Source organism: Gorilla gorilla, chromosome 16 (genome assembly GCF_029281585.2).
Source record: "Gorilla gorilla gorilla isolate KB3781 chromosome 16, NHGRI_mGorGor1-v2.1_pri, whole genome shotgun sequence".
Taxonomy (NCBI): domain Eukaryota; kingdom Metazoa; phylum Chordata; class Mammalia; order Primates; family Hominidae; genus Gorilla; species Gorilla gorilla.
Genome location: NC_073240.2, coordinates 102107655 through 102120531, shown reverse-complemented (window position 1 = coordinate 102120531; position 12877 = coordinate 102107655). Strand labels below are relative to the sequence as shown.

The 12877-nt window shown below is 50.7% G+C and overlaps 1 long non-coding RNA gene across 1 annotated transcript; it reads right to left on the bottom strand.

Annotated features, from left to right (window-relative positions):
* Nucleotides 1–6123: 6123 nt before the first annotated feature.
* LOC101134319 (uncharacterized) lies at nt 6124–9945 on the bottom strand. The gene is made up of 2 exons (XR_004067418.3): nt 9238–9945; nt 6124–6905 (listed from the first exon to the last, which is right to left on the bottom strand). It is a non-coding gene; the product is annotated as an uncharacterized lncRNA (long non-coding RNA).
* Between the last annotated feature and the right edge of the window lie 2932 nt (nt 9946–12877).

The following is a 12877-nucleotide window of genomic DNA, read 5'->3' as shown; positions in this document are numbered from 1 at the left end:
GAGCCCACCTTGTCAGAATGGCTGAAACGAGCTCCTCTTTTTCTTGTTCTCTGTTTATTTTCAGGGTGGAGATGACATCACCTTCTACTGTGAGACCAAGGATAGCCCAGTACTGGTCCCAGTCAAGATCCCAACTGCCCCCACTGTTTAGAGGCTCCTTACAGCTATACCCAAGGGAGTGTTTTTGAAGGATTTTAATCAACACACTTTTATAAGATGAGAGTCTAGAAGTACCAGGGCAACCCTATTAACAAGAGGTTGTATCTTCATTATATCGCATGCAAATTGCTCTTTACATTGCTCTTGAATTCTGGGGCTTGAGGAAGGCAGGCTCACTGAGATGGGATGTATACTCTGGGGAAGAAGGAGGGACCCTCTGTACAGTGGAAGTTAGGCCCTGTGCCTGTCGGAGAGGCTGCAATGAATCTTACCAGGCTAAGAGCCCCACTTTGGGATGTGAGGCCCCAGGGGCAACAGGGCACGACAAAGTGTTTCCCCAGAATGGCTGAAGGGGACATCAAAGGGACAAGTGTGGACAGAGGACAGTTGAAGCAGGCAATGGGAAGACTGAGATGGCCCCAAGCCTCAGGTTGCAGAGGTGAGGCAAGGACAGGGTGGGGCCGTCCACGTGGGCTCAGAGCAGCCGCCCTGACTCAGGCTGAGTGGTTTGAGATGAAGGCTACAGGCAGGCTGTCTCGGGCACTCAGCCCCGCCCCGAAGTGGCCCAGGCTCCTCCGTGAGAGCATTGACTTTAGGAGTTGTGCATGTTCCAACTCAGGAGGTGGCCACATTATTATATACATATGATTTTGTAGACACAGAATTATAATGATGTATTTATTTATGTAGTTCTTCTTTGCCATCGGTCTTCTTTACTAGACAGAGCTCCCATTTACGGTATGAACTGAGAGAGATTCAGTAGCTAGTTCCAGGCTCCCCGGCTCCGGCACTTGCATCTCTAACCCCTGGGGTACCTGGCGGAGGTCTCTAACCCTCAGCTTCCTTCTCTGCAAAAGTGGGTGGCTTGGCAGTGCACAGCTATGGGGACAGCATGGTGTCCCTGTGCTGGGATGTTAAGGAAATGGACCTCTCCAGGTGGGGGTGCTGGTGCTGGTGCTGGCTGGGTGTGTGGTCACCCTTCAGCTGCTCAAGGAGGGGTCTCCAAGGCTACGGCGCATGTATTGGCCAAGGTTAGCCTTGTGATTGGTCCCAATGGAATGGAATGGAAAATTGACTGAGGGAAGAGAAATTTTTCTGTGATACCCGAACGAAGGAATACCTTCTGAAGTGGAACTAACTAAAGCATGAGGAATGACCCGGAGAATGAAGGAATAAAGCCTAGTGCCACACCACTCTCCTGCCCAATTCCCAATCCCTTTCCGCTCAGAATCAGCTGCCCCCCCGCAGCAAGGACTCCCAAGATCTCCCTCTACACTGCCTCGGTGCTGGCTGGCCAGGGTGCCCTCTGTTGCTAAAACAGAATCACTCACTTCAACTCAGGGCCTTTGCGATCACCACTGCTCCCGCCTGGAGTGCTCTTTTCCTCAGATCTTTGCATGACTGATCTCTCCTCAGGAAAGTCTCAGCTTAAATGCCGCCCCCTCAGAGAGGCCTCCCCTGACCAGTCTGTCTGAAACCCCACGACCTCACCCTTCCCTCCCACATCCCTTTCTGTCATCTTTATGGCCCTGATTATACATTTCCTCTTTGTTTGCTGATGGACTCCTGATTCTAGAACTGAAGCGCAAAAATGCAGGGGACTCGCCCACCCCGACACCAGCCACCAGGTGGCGTCATTAACCCAAGACAGCTTGGTACCTACTATTGCAAGGGGTCCCCAAATACTCAAAATTGGCACCTTCACCAACTAGGAGTTGGATAGTTTATTAGCAGATTTGCAGTGAATGCATCAGGACTAATAGTCTTTCCAGAACAAATTAAAATGAGGCCTTAGGTTGGTGTCATAAAAAACAAGTTCTGCTTGTTTTCCCACCCATGCCTGGGACGTTTACAGATGAAGTAACCCTGTCAGTGCTTAGCATAGTGTCGTATCCCTGGCGGAGACCAGAGAGATCTCCAAAACCTAAGTCTTTAGAAACTCTGCACCTGTGTCACAAGTGTGTGTCCGTGGCCATGGAGTTAGCTGTTAGCGAGGGTGGAGGAGCCCAGGCCACCTGACTCCCAGCCTGGGATGCCTTCTTCCATGCCATGTGGAAACCCATGACCCCAGGCCTGTGCCAAAGCACCCTCTTGGTTTGTATCTTGTAAGAGGTAGAATGGTTAATCCTGAACAGAGTGGACTTCTGGTAAGCCAAAGGGTTTTTTGCTCAGTTACAAAGCATTTTAGGAGCTAGGCACCATAACTACAGAAAAATAAGACATCCCTCAAAGAGTCTGTAATGTAATGGAGAGAATAACTATGTCTGGTAGAATAATGAGTGATGAATTCAAGATGTTAATGACATCCTGGAGTGGAAAGAGTAGAGGTAAGGGATGGTCCTCTTGGGTATAGGGAAGGTTTTTAAAAAGAGGGAAATGTCTAAGATTGTGTGGTTGGGCCTCTGTGTTGTCACTCTATTTTGGCAAAATAAAAGCCGGCAGCATTGTTGTAACCATATTGAAAGCTCCAGGGAGTTCCAGCTTTGCATCTGGGCGAGAATATGCCGACTGTGCTGGGGCCCTGGGGCTGGGAGCTTGGTGGCCCGTCATCCTGCTGGCCTGCCATTTCTGCCCAGTCCTAGCATCTCCGGCAGAAGGTATTTTTAGGGTGTGCTTTAAAGACGGACAACTCCTCAGACAGTCACCAAATGGCTTCAAACTCTGAAAATGCTGAAAGTAGGCTTGACTTTGCTGTTGCTAGGTAGTATCCTGCCTCTATGTTGGGACACAAAATAAAGGCCACCAATCTTTTAGAGGTAGTAGAATTCCTCCCGAGGTGGGTTGGAGAGCATTCACACCCCCACCTGTCTCCCTCCATCTTACACTGGTGCTCAGGAAGCTGCACTGTCAGGCTGTGTGGCACAACCACCTGGGCATGTTGTATTTGGGGTGTGGTCTCAAGAAGGGAAACACTTTTGGTTATGCTTTTCTTTTTTCTTTCTTTCTTTTTTTTTTTTTTTTGAGGCAGAGTCTTGCTCTGTTGCCCAGGCTGGAGTGCAGTGACACAATCTTGGCTCCCTGCAACCTCTGCCTCCTGGATTCAGGTGATTCTCCTGTCTCAGCCTCCCGGGTAGCTGGGACTACAGGCACGTGCCACCACACCCAGCTAATTTTTGTATTTTTAGTAGAGACAGGGTTTCTCCATGTTGGTCAGACTGGTCTCAAACTCCTGACCCCAGGTGATCCGCCCGCCTTGGCCTCCCAAAGTGCTGGGATTACAGGCATGAACCACTGCGCCCGGCCTGGTTATGCTTTTCTTAAAATGTAGTTTGCAGCCATAAGCTAGTACATAGAACAATCTCTATTTTACGTTGCATATAGGGACTCATAAGCAAACTTACTTTTTAGCCTTAAGTTGTGAAGGATTTGGTATCTATTACATGGATTAAATAGGAAAAAAGTTTGAGGTAGGTGGCCTGGCACACATTGTCTGTAACAGATACTGCTTACCTATAGGCCCCTCTCATCTAGCAGCTTCCTAGCAATCTAGCAACAATCCAGCAACTTCCTTTCTGCTAACCTTTGTGATTGAAGAAACTTATTTTTGGTAACTTTCCCAATCCACAAAACCAATCCCATTTTAAGGTGGGAAAGTGTAGTGTAACAATGGGATCACTGTTTTTTTGTTGGTGAGATGAAAATGTTTAAGCTTGGCCCTAACACCAGTTGCTATTGAAAGGTACTGCCTTGTACAAAATAACAAACCAAATCCCAAACTGTCTGTTTATGGTTATTACGGTTCACTTCATTAAGCCATAACTCTGATTACATTCTTTCTCCTGCCCTACCCTGAAGGCTGAGCTCTGAGGCCAGGGGGCCGAGCCTGCTCTTATCTGGGAACTGCCGTGTCCAAAAACATATTTGGGCAAAATAGATGAGTTGTAGACAAAGGGAACTCTCAGGCTTTGAGGGGACCTTACCTGAGGGGATCCTTCCGAGCCCTGGAGTCATGCTGCCCCTCAGCTCTTGAGGCCTCAGGCTCCTTCCGAGCCCTGGAGTCACGCTGCCCCTCCTGAGCACCTCGGCTCTTGAGGCCCCAGGTTCCTGTTGCACCTGCAGAGATTCAAGTGAGAAATCTCTGGTTGGAGAAGGTGCAGGTGTGAGTTTGCTTTAATCTGAGATAATAATGCAGACTCTCAAAGAATGAGATGGAGTGAACAGAGAGAAGCCCACGGTTGTGGGTACGGAGTGTGGATGTCCCTGAGCCTCCGTGTGTCAGCCCATCTGTTAAGTCAGCTTTCATCTTCGTGACATTTTCCCAGGGCTCTCTCCTGCTATAAACGACTCATGAAACACATGAATTAGAGACCATCCTCAACCCCATGCAGGCAGCCCTTGACAGTGTGCTCTTGGGGCAGAGTTCTGGCCTCAAATGCACCTTCAGGAGCATTCCTTTGCTCAAGAGGCTGAGTATGGAGGAGGAAAGAAGGCAGGCAAGGGAGGTGGGTTGCTCTGGGTTCCATTCTCCCCCTCAGTGGTGTGGGACCTTCAAGCTCTTTTGCCTCTCTCTCAGCCTCCTCACCTATAAAATTCAGTCACACCTACTCATGGGGCAGCAGCTAGTCCCTGGTGATGGGCTCCACGAATGGAGCCTCCTGGTGTTCATGTCTCTGTACGGTCCCCGGCAATGCTAACTCTGGGTTGGTCCGGCCACTGCGTCAACTACAGAGTGCTGAGTCATGGCAGGCCAGTTCCAGGCCTGATCCTTGGGAAACTGGGCAACTTCTGCCTCTGTACTTTTGGGGGCCTGAGCGTCCATGTAGGAAGTCCAGGTAGCCTTCAGGAGAGACCACATGGAAAATCCATGTGCAGAGGGAGAGGCCCTAGCACCCCAAGGAGAGACAGACAGGCTCAGGTGTCCCAATGTCCTAGCTGAGCCCAGCCTCCCAGGCACTCCTGCCAAAGCTCCAGGGAGGTGAATGCAGTCACCTTGGAGGTCCAGCCACTGCCGCCACCTGACTGCAGCTGGATGAGACCCCAAACAAGACCAGCAGAGGGACCCTCTAGTTGAGCCCCAGTGAACCCTTAGAATCATGAGAAATTCAAAAAATGCCTGTTGTTTTAAGCTCTGAGCTCAGGGGCAGTTTGCTAAGCAGGGACAGATCACACGACATGGGTATAACCTAAAGTCAGGAATGCCAGCTGCCTGCATCACCCCCACGGTGAGGATCGGAAAGATTTTCTGTTAAGTCTCAATGCAGCTCCTGGCACATGGAGGGTGCTCAAAAATAGCCGGTTTTCTTATAAATAAATGCAAATAGGTGGTTTTCCCTCTCCTGTGCCCTAATTAGTCTAAACACTGACCTCTCATGGGCCCTGGCTCCTGATATCCTTAAATCTTTTTTTTTTTTTTTTTTTTTTTTTTTGAGATGGAGTCTAACTCTGTTGCCCAGGCTGGAGTGCAGTGGCCCAATCTTGGCTCACTGCAACCTCCACCTCCTGAGCTCAAGAGATTCTCCTGCCTCAGCCTCCTGAGTAGCTGGGATTACAGGCACACGCCACCATGCCTGGCTAATTTTTGTAAAGACGGAGTTTCACCATGTTGACCAGGATGGTCTCGAAGTCCTGACCTCAAGTGATCTGCCCGCCTTGGCCTCCCAAAGGGCTGGGATTATAGGCATGAGCTACTGCACCCAGCCCCGGATATCCTTAAATCTTGTTTAACGCCATGGAAGCAGGGTTCAGGTGTGCCAGCCCATTGGCAGAGCCATGTTGCAGGGGCATCTCGTTCAGCAAACATTTACAGGCCTGTTCTTATGTGCCAGATGCCACACCAGGCACTGAGGCTCCTGCAGACGGCACTGCAGACAAACCACTGATCTCATAGCTGGTATATGGCGGGGAGAAGACAGACATGGAATGAGAATCTGCAAATGTGAGTAGTTGTATGGAGAAGTGCAGAAAGGGGAGGGCTTACTTTGGTTTAGTTCAGCTGCAAGTGATGAAGACTAGAAACAACATCAGTTAAAGAGGATACAGGTTTATTTTCACCTGAGAGAAATACAGCCTTGGGCAGTCTAGGACTGGCAAGGCAGCTCCACAGTCACTCATCAGAGTCTGATGTCTTCTTTCTTTCTGCTCAGCCCTCTTAGCTTGTAATGTCCATCCTCACATTGGTCCCAAGATGGCTGCTGGAGCTCCAACCATCATGGCCACATTCCATGGGGGAAGGGCAAAGAAGAAAGTTCACCTCCTGGTTTAATTATCCCCCTTTCAAATAACTTTCTCTGAGGCATCCTCTACCCCTAAAGTCTTCTGCTTACACCCGCTTGGCCACAGATGTCTGCAAACTTGGGAAATGTAGTGCTTTAGCTGCCCCAATAATGTAAGGGTCTGTCAGTCAAGAAGAAAGGGGAATAGGTTTTGCTTGGCAACTGGCATCCTCTACCCCAGGGACCACTCCCAAGCACAGAAGTGACATTATTCAGCAGAAAGAAAGTGTGAGCCAATTAGACAAAGAGCATTACAGATGGAGAGACTCAACCCCCACAGAAAACCCAGAGGTGAGAAATCTCATGAATCCTTCAAGGAATTCACAGGAGTCCAGTGTGAACCTCTTCCCCCTCAGCGTAATTCCCTCATCTGTTTAGCATGAGCTTACTTTAGCTTAGGATCTGGAAAAACACGGGCCTCCCCTCCCACCCTGAGAAGAAGCTGAGGTTACCATTCACCTTTGGGACTGAGTGAGTTTCCGCTTTTCCCTGAGAGCGGACTTGACAGATGAGGGACACGGAGGAGCTAGGGCTCTGAGACATAAAGCGGGGAAAAGAGGAACTCTTAAAACAAGGAGAGATGGATCCTCGCCTTCCTCTTCTGGGTTGAGGGGTCCAGGGGACCCCCTGAAGCAGCATCCAGGGAGGCTACAGCCATGAGACTTCTGGCAACTTCCAGGAGGACCTGGCACGCTGCTCTCTGTTTGCTGATTTAGTCTAATAAGTGCATGAAACAGTATTTTCAAATTGCGATCTCCTTAGCTCTGGGGCCCATACCAATGACTCCTCGAAATTCCTTTTGTTCTGATCTCACACATCAGTTCAGCACGTGAGGGGGTCTGAAGGGAATCCATTAGAAATGCAGGCTAGATAAATGTAAAACATGCTGTTTTCTTTTTCTTTTTCTTTCCTTCTTTTTTTTCTTTTGCCTTTCAACACCTGCGGCCTGCCAAGTCCACTTCAAGGAAAGGGGCTGCATTTTAAGTTAGCCCTGTTTTCTGGAACTGGTGGGAACATCTTCATTTTTCAGGTTTCCGCCTGTGGTTACCTTGCGAGGCTTCTCAGCCAGGCCCTGCGTGTCCCCAGTCCCGCTGCATCCCAGCTCCCCCTGGCTGGATTCCTCAGCGCATCTGCTGTGGGCTGGGTGCCCAATCATTTTCCATTAATGCCTCTGGACAGAGAGGCCTACACAGCTGCACAGCTTGTGACGCAACGTACCCGACACATATACTCCCTGCTCGTCCCCGGCCAACCCTGGCCAGAGAGCCATCGGAAACTGGTGTTTACTGGGAAGTGATTTGACTCTGTAACACGGTGACCACAAGCCCCATTCCACTGGCCGACACGGTCCCAAATATTTCCTTCTCTCATGAGCTTCCCATCCCCCTGCCCCCACAGTTGCTGTTTAGAAAAGTGCGGCTCAGGAAGGGGAGGAGAAAGTGGCAGCCTCATAATCTGGGAACGAAAGAGTCTTTGCACACTGTCATTAGAGGTCTGTACATATTGGGCAAAATGTTTATAGTTGCTCTCTTGAAAAGTGAGTTATAACTCCTTACATTTACCCAAGTCATCGCTTTCAGGATCTGACTCTCGTTTCTTAGAAGGCATTACATCGCTTTAATATGCAACAGTCTAACATAACATTAAATCATTTTTAAAAGTTTCATCTAGTTGAGCCTGAGCCAAGGTATTCTTGGGTTGGGTTTGCACATCCACCCTTTTGTTTTTTATATAGTTAAAAAGAAACACACGGCAAAATACCTATCAAGTGATCTCACCCTCGCTGGTGTCCAAGAGTGATTTCTTGGCTAAGTGGGTCTCTTTGATTTCTAGGGGCCCCAAAAGATGGCTTCATTTTCAAGACCAGCAAGTGTTCTATGTGTGCCCACCACACACACCAGACTGCAGTGTGCGGGGGTGGGAGGAGGTGCCTGGGCTGGCTGCAGAATGGAAAAATCATGGTTTTCCAGGGATGCCAGGGACTTGAAGAGAGAGAGGCTGAGCCAGAGCTGGGAGGAGAGCAAGTGCTTTTCCCCTTTTATAAGAGATGCTTCAGCAAAACCTTCACCACACATGTCCTCCATTTCCCTTCTGCAAAAGGCCCCCATTCATTCACTATGGCCCCAAGTGAGGGCTGCTCTCCCAGGAGTCTTTGTCCTAACTCCTGCACCAAATCTCCTCCTTTGTTTGTCCTCCAGACCATCCTTGGAACCTTTATTTATTTGTTTATTTTCGAGACGGAGTCTCGCTCTGTCGCCTAGGCTGGAGTGCTGTGGTGTGATCGTGGCTCACTGCAACCTTTGCCTCCTGGGTTCCAGCGATTCTCCTGCCTCAGCCTCCTGAGTAGCTGGGACTACTGGTGTGCACCACCATGCCTGGCTAATTTTTGTATTTTTAGTAGAGACGGGGTTTCACCGTGTTGGCCAGGCTGGTCTCGAGCTCCTGACCTCAAGTGATCCACCTGCCTTGGCCTCCCAAAGTGCTGGGATTACAGGCATGAGCCACTGCTCTCAGCCTCTGTGGAATCTTTAAATGGCCCTCAGTCAACTCAGCTTGGGTTAGACTTGGGTGTTCACATGCCTGTCTCCTCACAGGCAGTAAGAGGGGAGCCATGTCTTGGTCACCCAAAAATCCTGATGGCCTTCCAGTGTCCTTTGGTGACTCAGTGAATGCAGCAGAACCCCTCACGTATGCAGCCGGGGAAGATGGGGAGCTGTCGCTTCCATTGCCACCTCCCGCCTCCTGCCCAGTGCTCAGCACAGCCCAGCCCCACAGCCCGCCCACCCCCAAGATCCCCACTTCTCACTTCCTCACTCCATTCCTGCCCAGGCCTTGCCCTGCTGGCCTGGGGACTCCCCCAGCTCACCTTGGTTCTTCAGAATATGTAGTGGGGGTGGTAGAGATACACGTAGGGATATCTGGTAGGTGTGACAACATTCTTCCAGTCTCAGCCACTTCCAGAAGCTGCCCAAGTCCTTGAGACTAGGTGATGGTCGGGTGGAGGAGGAAGTGGTTAGGGAAGCAGAGACCCAGATGGCTGCCTCAGTCCTAGGTAGGATGAGGGCCTAGGGGTAGAGTCTCCCTGGAGCACTCTGAGGACTCACTGGATAATCCACACTCTGTCTTCCTCCAGGGACCTGGGCCCTCTGGAGGCTCTTCCTGGAGCCTCGTTGTGGATGAGAGCCACCCTGGCCTCTGCCCCAACCCTGGACATGTCTAGCAGGGCTGGCACCAGCTGCCCCCCAGCAATCCATGAGCCGACTCCAGCCGCCGGGGGCCTGTGTTGCAAGCTGGGCCTCTTACTGCTCTCCCTGGGCCTGGCCTCTCCTCCCCAGTTGGCTCGGCTGGTCTGGAAACAATGACTGTGGACAGAAACGACTTCTCATGGGAGTTTTGGAAACCACGGCTGGGCATCAGCAAACAGCTCTTGCACAGGGCAGTGGCTCCCGAGGAGACGCAGAAATGCTGCGAGGCTGGAGGGGAAGTGGCAGAGACAATAGGAGGCATTGTGTCTTCTCCCAGGAAGCTGTGCTTTGCGTTGCTTCCAAGAAAACTGACTCTGGGGCAGCTCCATCTATTCCAAAGCAACAACTTTATGTGATTATGTTAGTCCCAGGCTCAGACAAACGCGCCCTTCCTACCTCATTAACAATGCCAGCAGGAACCAGCTGTGCCATGGGGGGCTCCATGCCCTAATTCGTCAGACAAGGGCCGAGTGTAGGAAGTCACAGGAACAATGCATCTCAGAGCAGAAGCTGTCTGTGGAGGGAGTGCAGCTTTGATGTGGGGCATGGCCCTGATTAGGGTTGACGGCTAGGGACGGTCCATGCTCGGGAAGGTGGCATAAGCCCGGATGGCATTTGGGATGTGGGGTTTTGCACCTGGGTCTGTTGAAGTTTGATGAAGTTTAACACGTGCAAACAGTGGCTTTTGTTCTGCAGGACAAAGGCCTTCCTCGACCTGGGCCCAGGCTGAGACCTTGGTGGTGGCACCGTTTCCTCCCCGTCGCCTCTTGTCACTCTCCTTGTGGAAGTTTAATTAGGACAACGAGTTTCACAGGCTCATTTCTCACTCCAGCAACTTTCTAACACTTCCTAACGAGGAAGCTGGAGCCTGAGGACTGTGGGGCAGAGAGGGGGCTGTGGGGCTGACCAGAAGGACCGTTGAGGGGACTGGGAGGGGCTGGGGAAGTGGGGGTGCATGGAGAGGAGCAGAACAGGCACAGAGGAAGCACAAAACCACAATGGGTCCCTGGAGAACTGTGGATTGATCTGGGAAGAAGAGAAAATAAAACAAATCCTAACTGGTCTTTGTTTTCTGGGTGGCCAGACAGTATTTTCCCCAAATTCTCTACGGTTCTGGAAAAGAAAGCAAAGGATCAATCACTGTTGACTTTGTGGTTTTCAGAACTGGATCACATGGGCCGTTACTTAACACCTTCCACTCCTCTTACTGCCATGGAAGCCTTTCCCATCCACGGGGTTCTAAACAGAGAGGTTGTGATGACCAGGCCAGGCCCCCAGCCCACTCCTGAACCAAGCTCCTCACTTTTTATCCAGGTGTGGACACGGTGGAGGGCCCTTCCCTCGGCAGGGGACAGGGAACCCACATCAAGGGCATGATCCTGCTGACCTCAATGGAGATACTGGCTTTCCTGGGCCCAAAGAGCATGAAGAGCTGGGGGTGGAGGGACAGAGGATCCCTGTGTATCCTCACCTGCATCAGTCAGTATAGTTGAGGTTGTGCTGCAGTAACACCCAAAATGTGGGTGCTTAAACAGCACACGGCTTGCTTCTTCCGCTGCTACACATCCATGGTGGATCAGATAACAGCTCTGCTCCACATCACCCCAACCCCTGGCCCCAAGCTGATAGAGCACGGTCTCATTATTTATAACACTGGTAACTGGTTTGATAGAGGGAGAGAAAGAGGTTGTGATGGCACACTGGCTCTTGAAGTGCCCTCTTGGGGATGACACATCCCAGTCTTACTCAATTTCAAAGTTGCGTGGATATACATAACTTCCAAGCAGGGGAGAGAGGTCATCCTACCGTGATTCTGGAAGCTAGAACCAGAAATAATTGGTGAGTAGTACTAATAACCTCCTGTTTTAGTTATCTGTTGCTGTGTAACAAATGACTCCAAAACCTAGTGGTTTAAAATCATAACCATTCATTTTTCTCACCCAGCAACCCGGGAGCAGCTTAGCTGGGTGACTCTGGCTCAGAATCTCTCATGAAGTTGTGGTTAAAATGTCAGCCAGGGCTGCAGGCATCTGAAGGCTTGACTGGGGCTGGAGGGTCTGGCTCTAAGATGCCACTCACATGGCTACTGGCAGGAGGCCTCATTGCTTTACCCTGCAGATCTCTCCAATGAGCTGCCTGAGTGTACTCACGACATAGAAGCTGGTTTGTCCCAGAGCTAATGATATGAGAGAGAGAGAAGGAGAACAAGCAGGAAACTGCAGTACTGTTTATGACCTCACACACATGACCTCTGCTTTATTTTATGCACGAGAAGCAAGGCACTAAATCCAGCCTACATTTAAGCAGAGGGAAATTAAGCTCCACCTCTTGAAGAAAGGAGCGTCAAAGAATCTGGGGTCATATCTTAAAACCACCACACCTACACAAGTTCCCCAGGTGACCATCCGGATACTGGGACCAATACACAGGGCTGCAGGCCCATCTGGCCCTGGTTCAGCCCAGGCTCTTCATTTGTATCCGGGGGCCTCTGCATCTGTCCCTGTCCCTCTCCAACTGAGACAGGAGGAGAAGCCCCAGGAGGGTAAGAGGAGGAGAGTGCACACCTTTCAAAACAGTCTCATGGTAAACAGAGACAAAGAGAGAGAAGGAAGGGAAGCACATGAGCCTTTGGCGTCTTTAAACCTTAATATTCTGTGGCCCCCTCTCCAAACTGAGGATGCCCTCTGACAGCTGTGTGGGCTGTCAAGGAAGATTTGAAACTCTTCCTACCCATAAGAACTTCCTCCCTGGCTGAGCACACTTCACCACTGGTGGGTGTGGCCTGTTGGAGTCAGGGGTCTCTGCCCGGGCAGACAGAAATGCTCCTTGTGCAGAAAGTTAGTGAGCAGGTGGGCTCCTCACTACCTAAGTACACACTAAACACACAAGCTTCCCAGGGGATGGGAATCGATTTTGCGCTACAACAAAATATACCTATCCCTTTGAGTTATGAGTGAAACTTCAGGACTAAGGCTCTGCTATCCATCCTGGTACATGTGAGACTCCCGGCAGCAATTTGAAACGATCAGAGCCAGAGACAGAGAGGACAGAGTAAAGGCCCTAAGAGAAAGCCCAACAGGAAGTCGGCAAATTGAGTGAGGGAGTCAGGAGATGGGCAAGGCTCGCCTGGCCACGGGCTTGACCCAGAGGCTCTAGCCTGCGATGGGCAGGAAGATTTTCACACACACCCTTTGACGGCCCACACAGACGTCAGTGGGGCATCCTCAATTTGGAGAGGGAGCCGTGAGAATACCACATGTA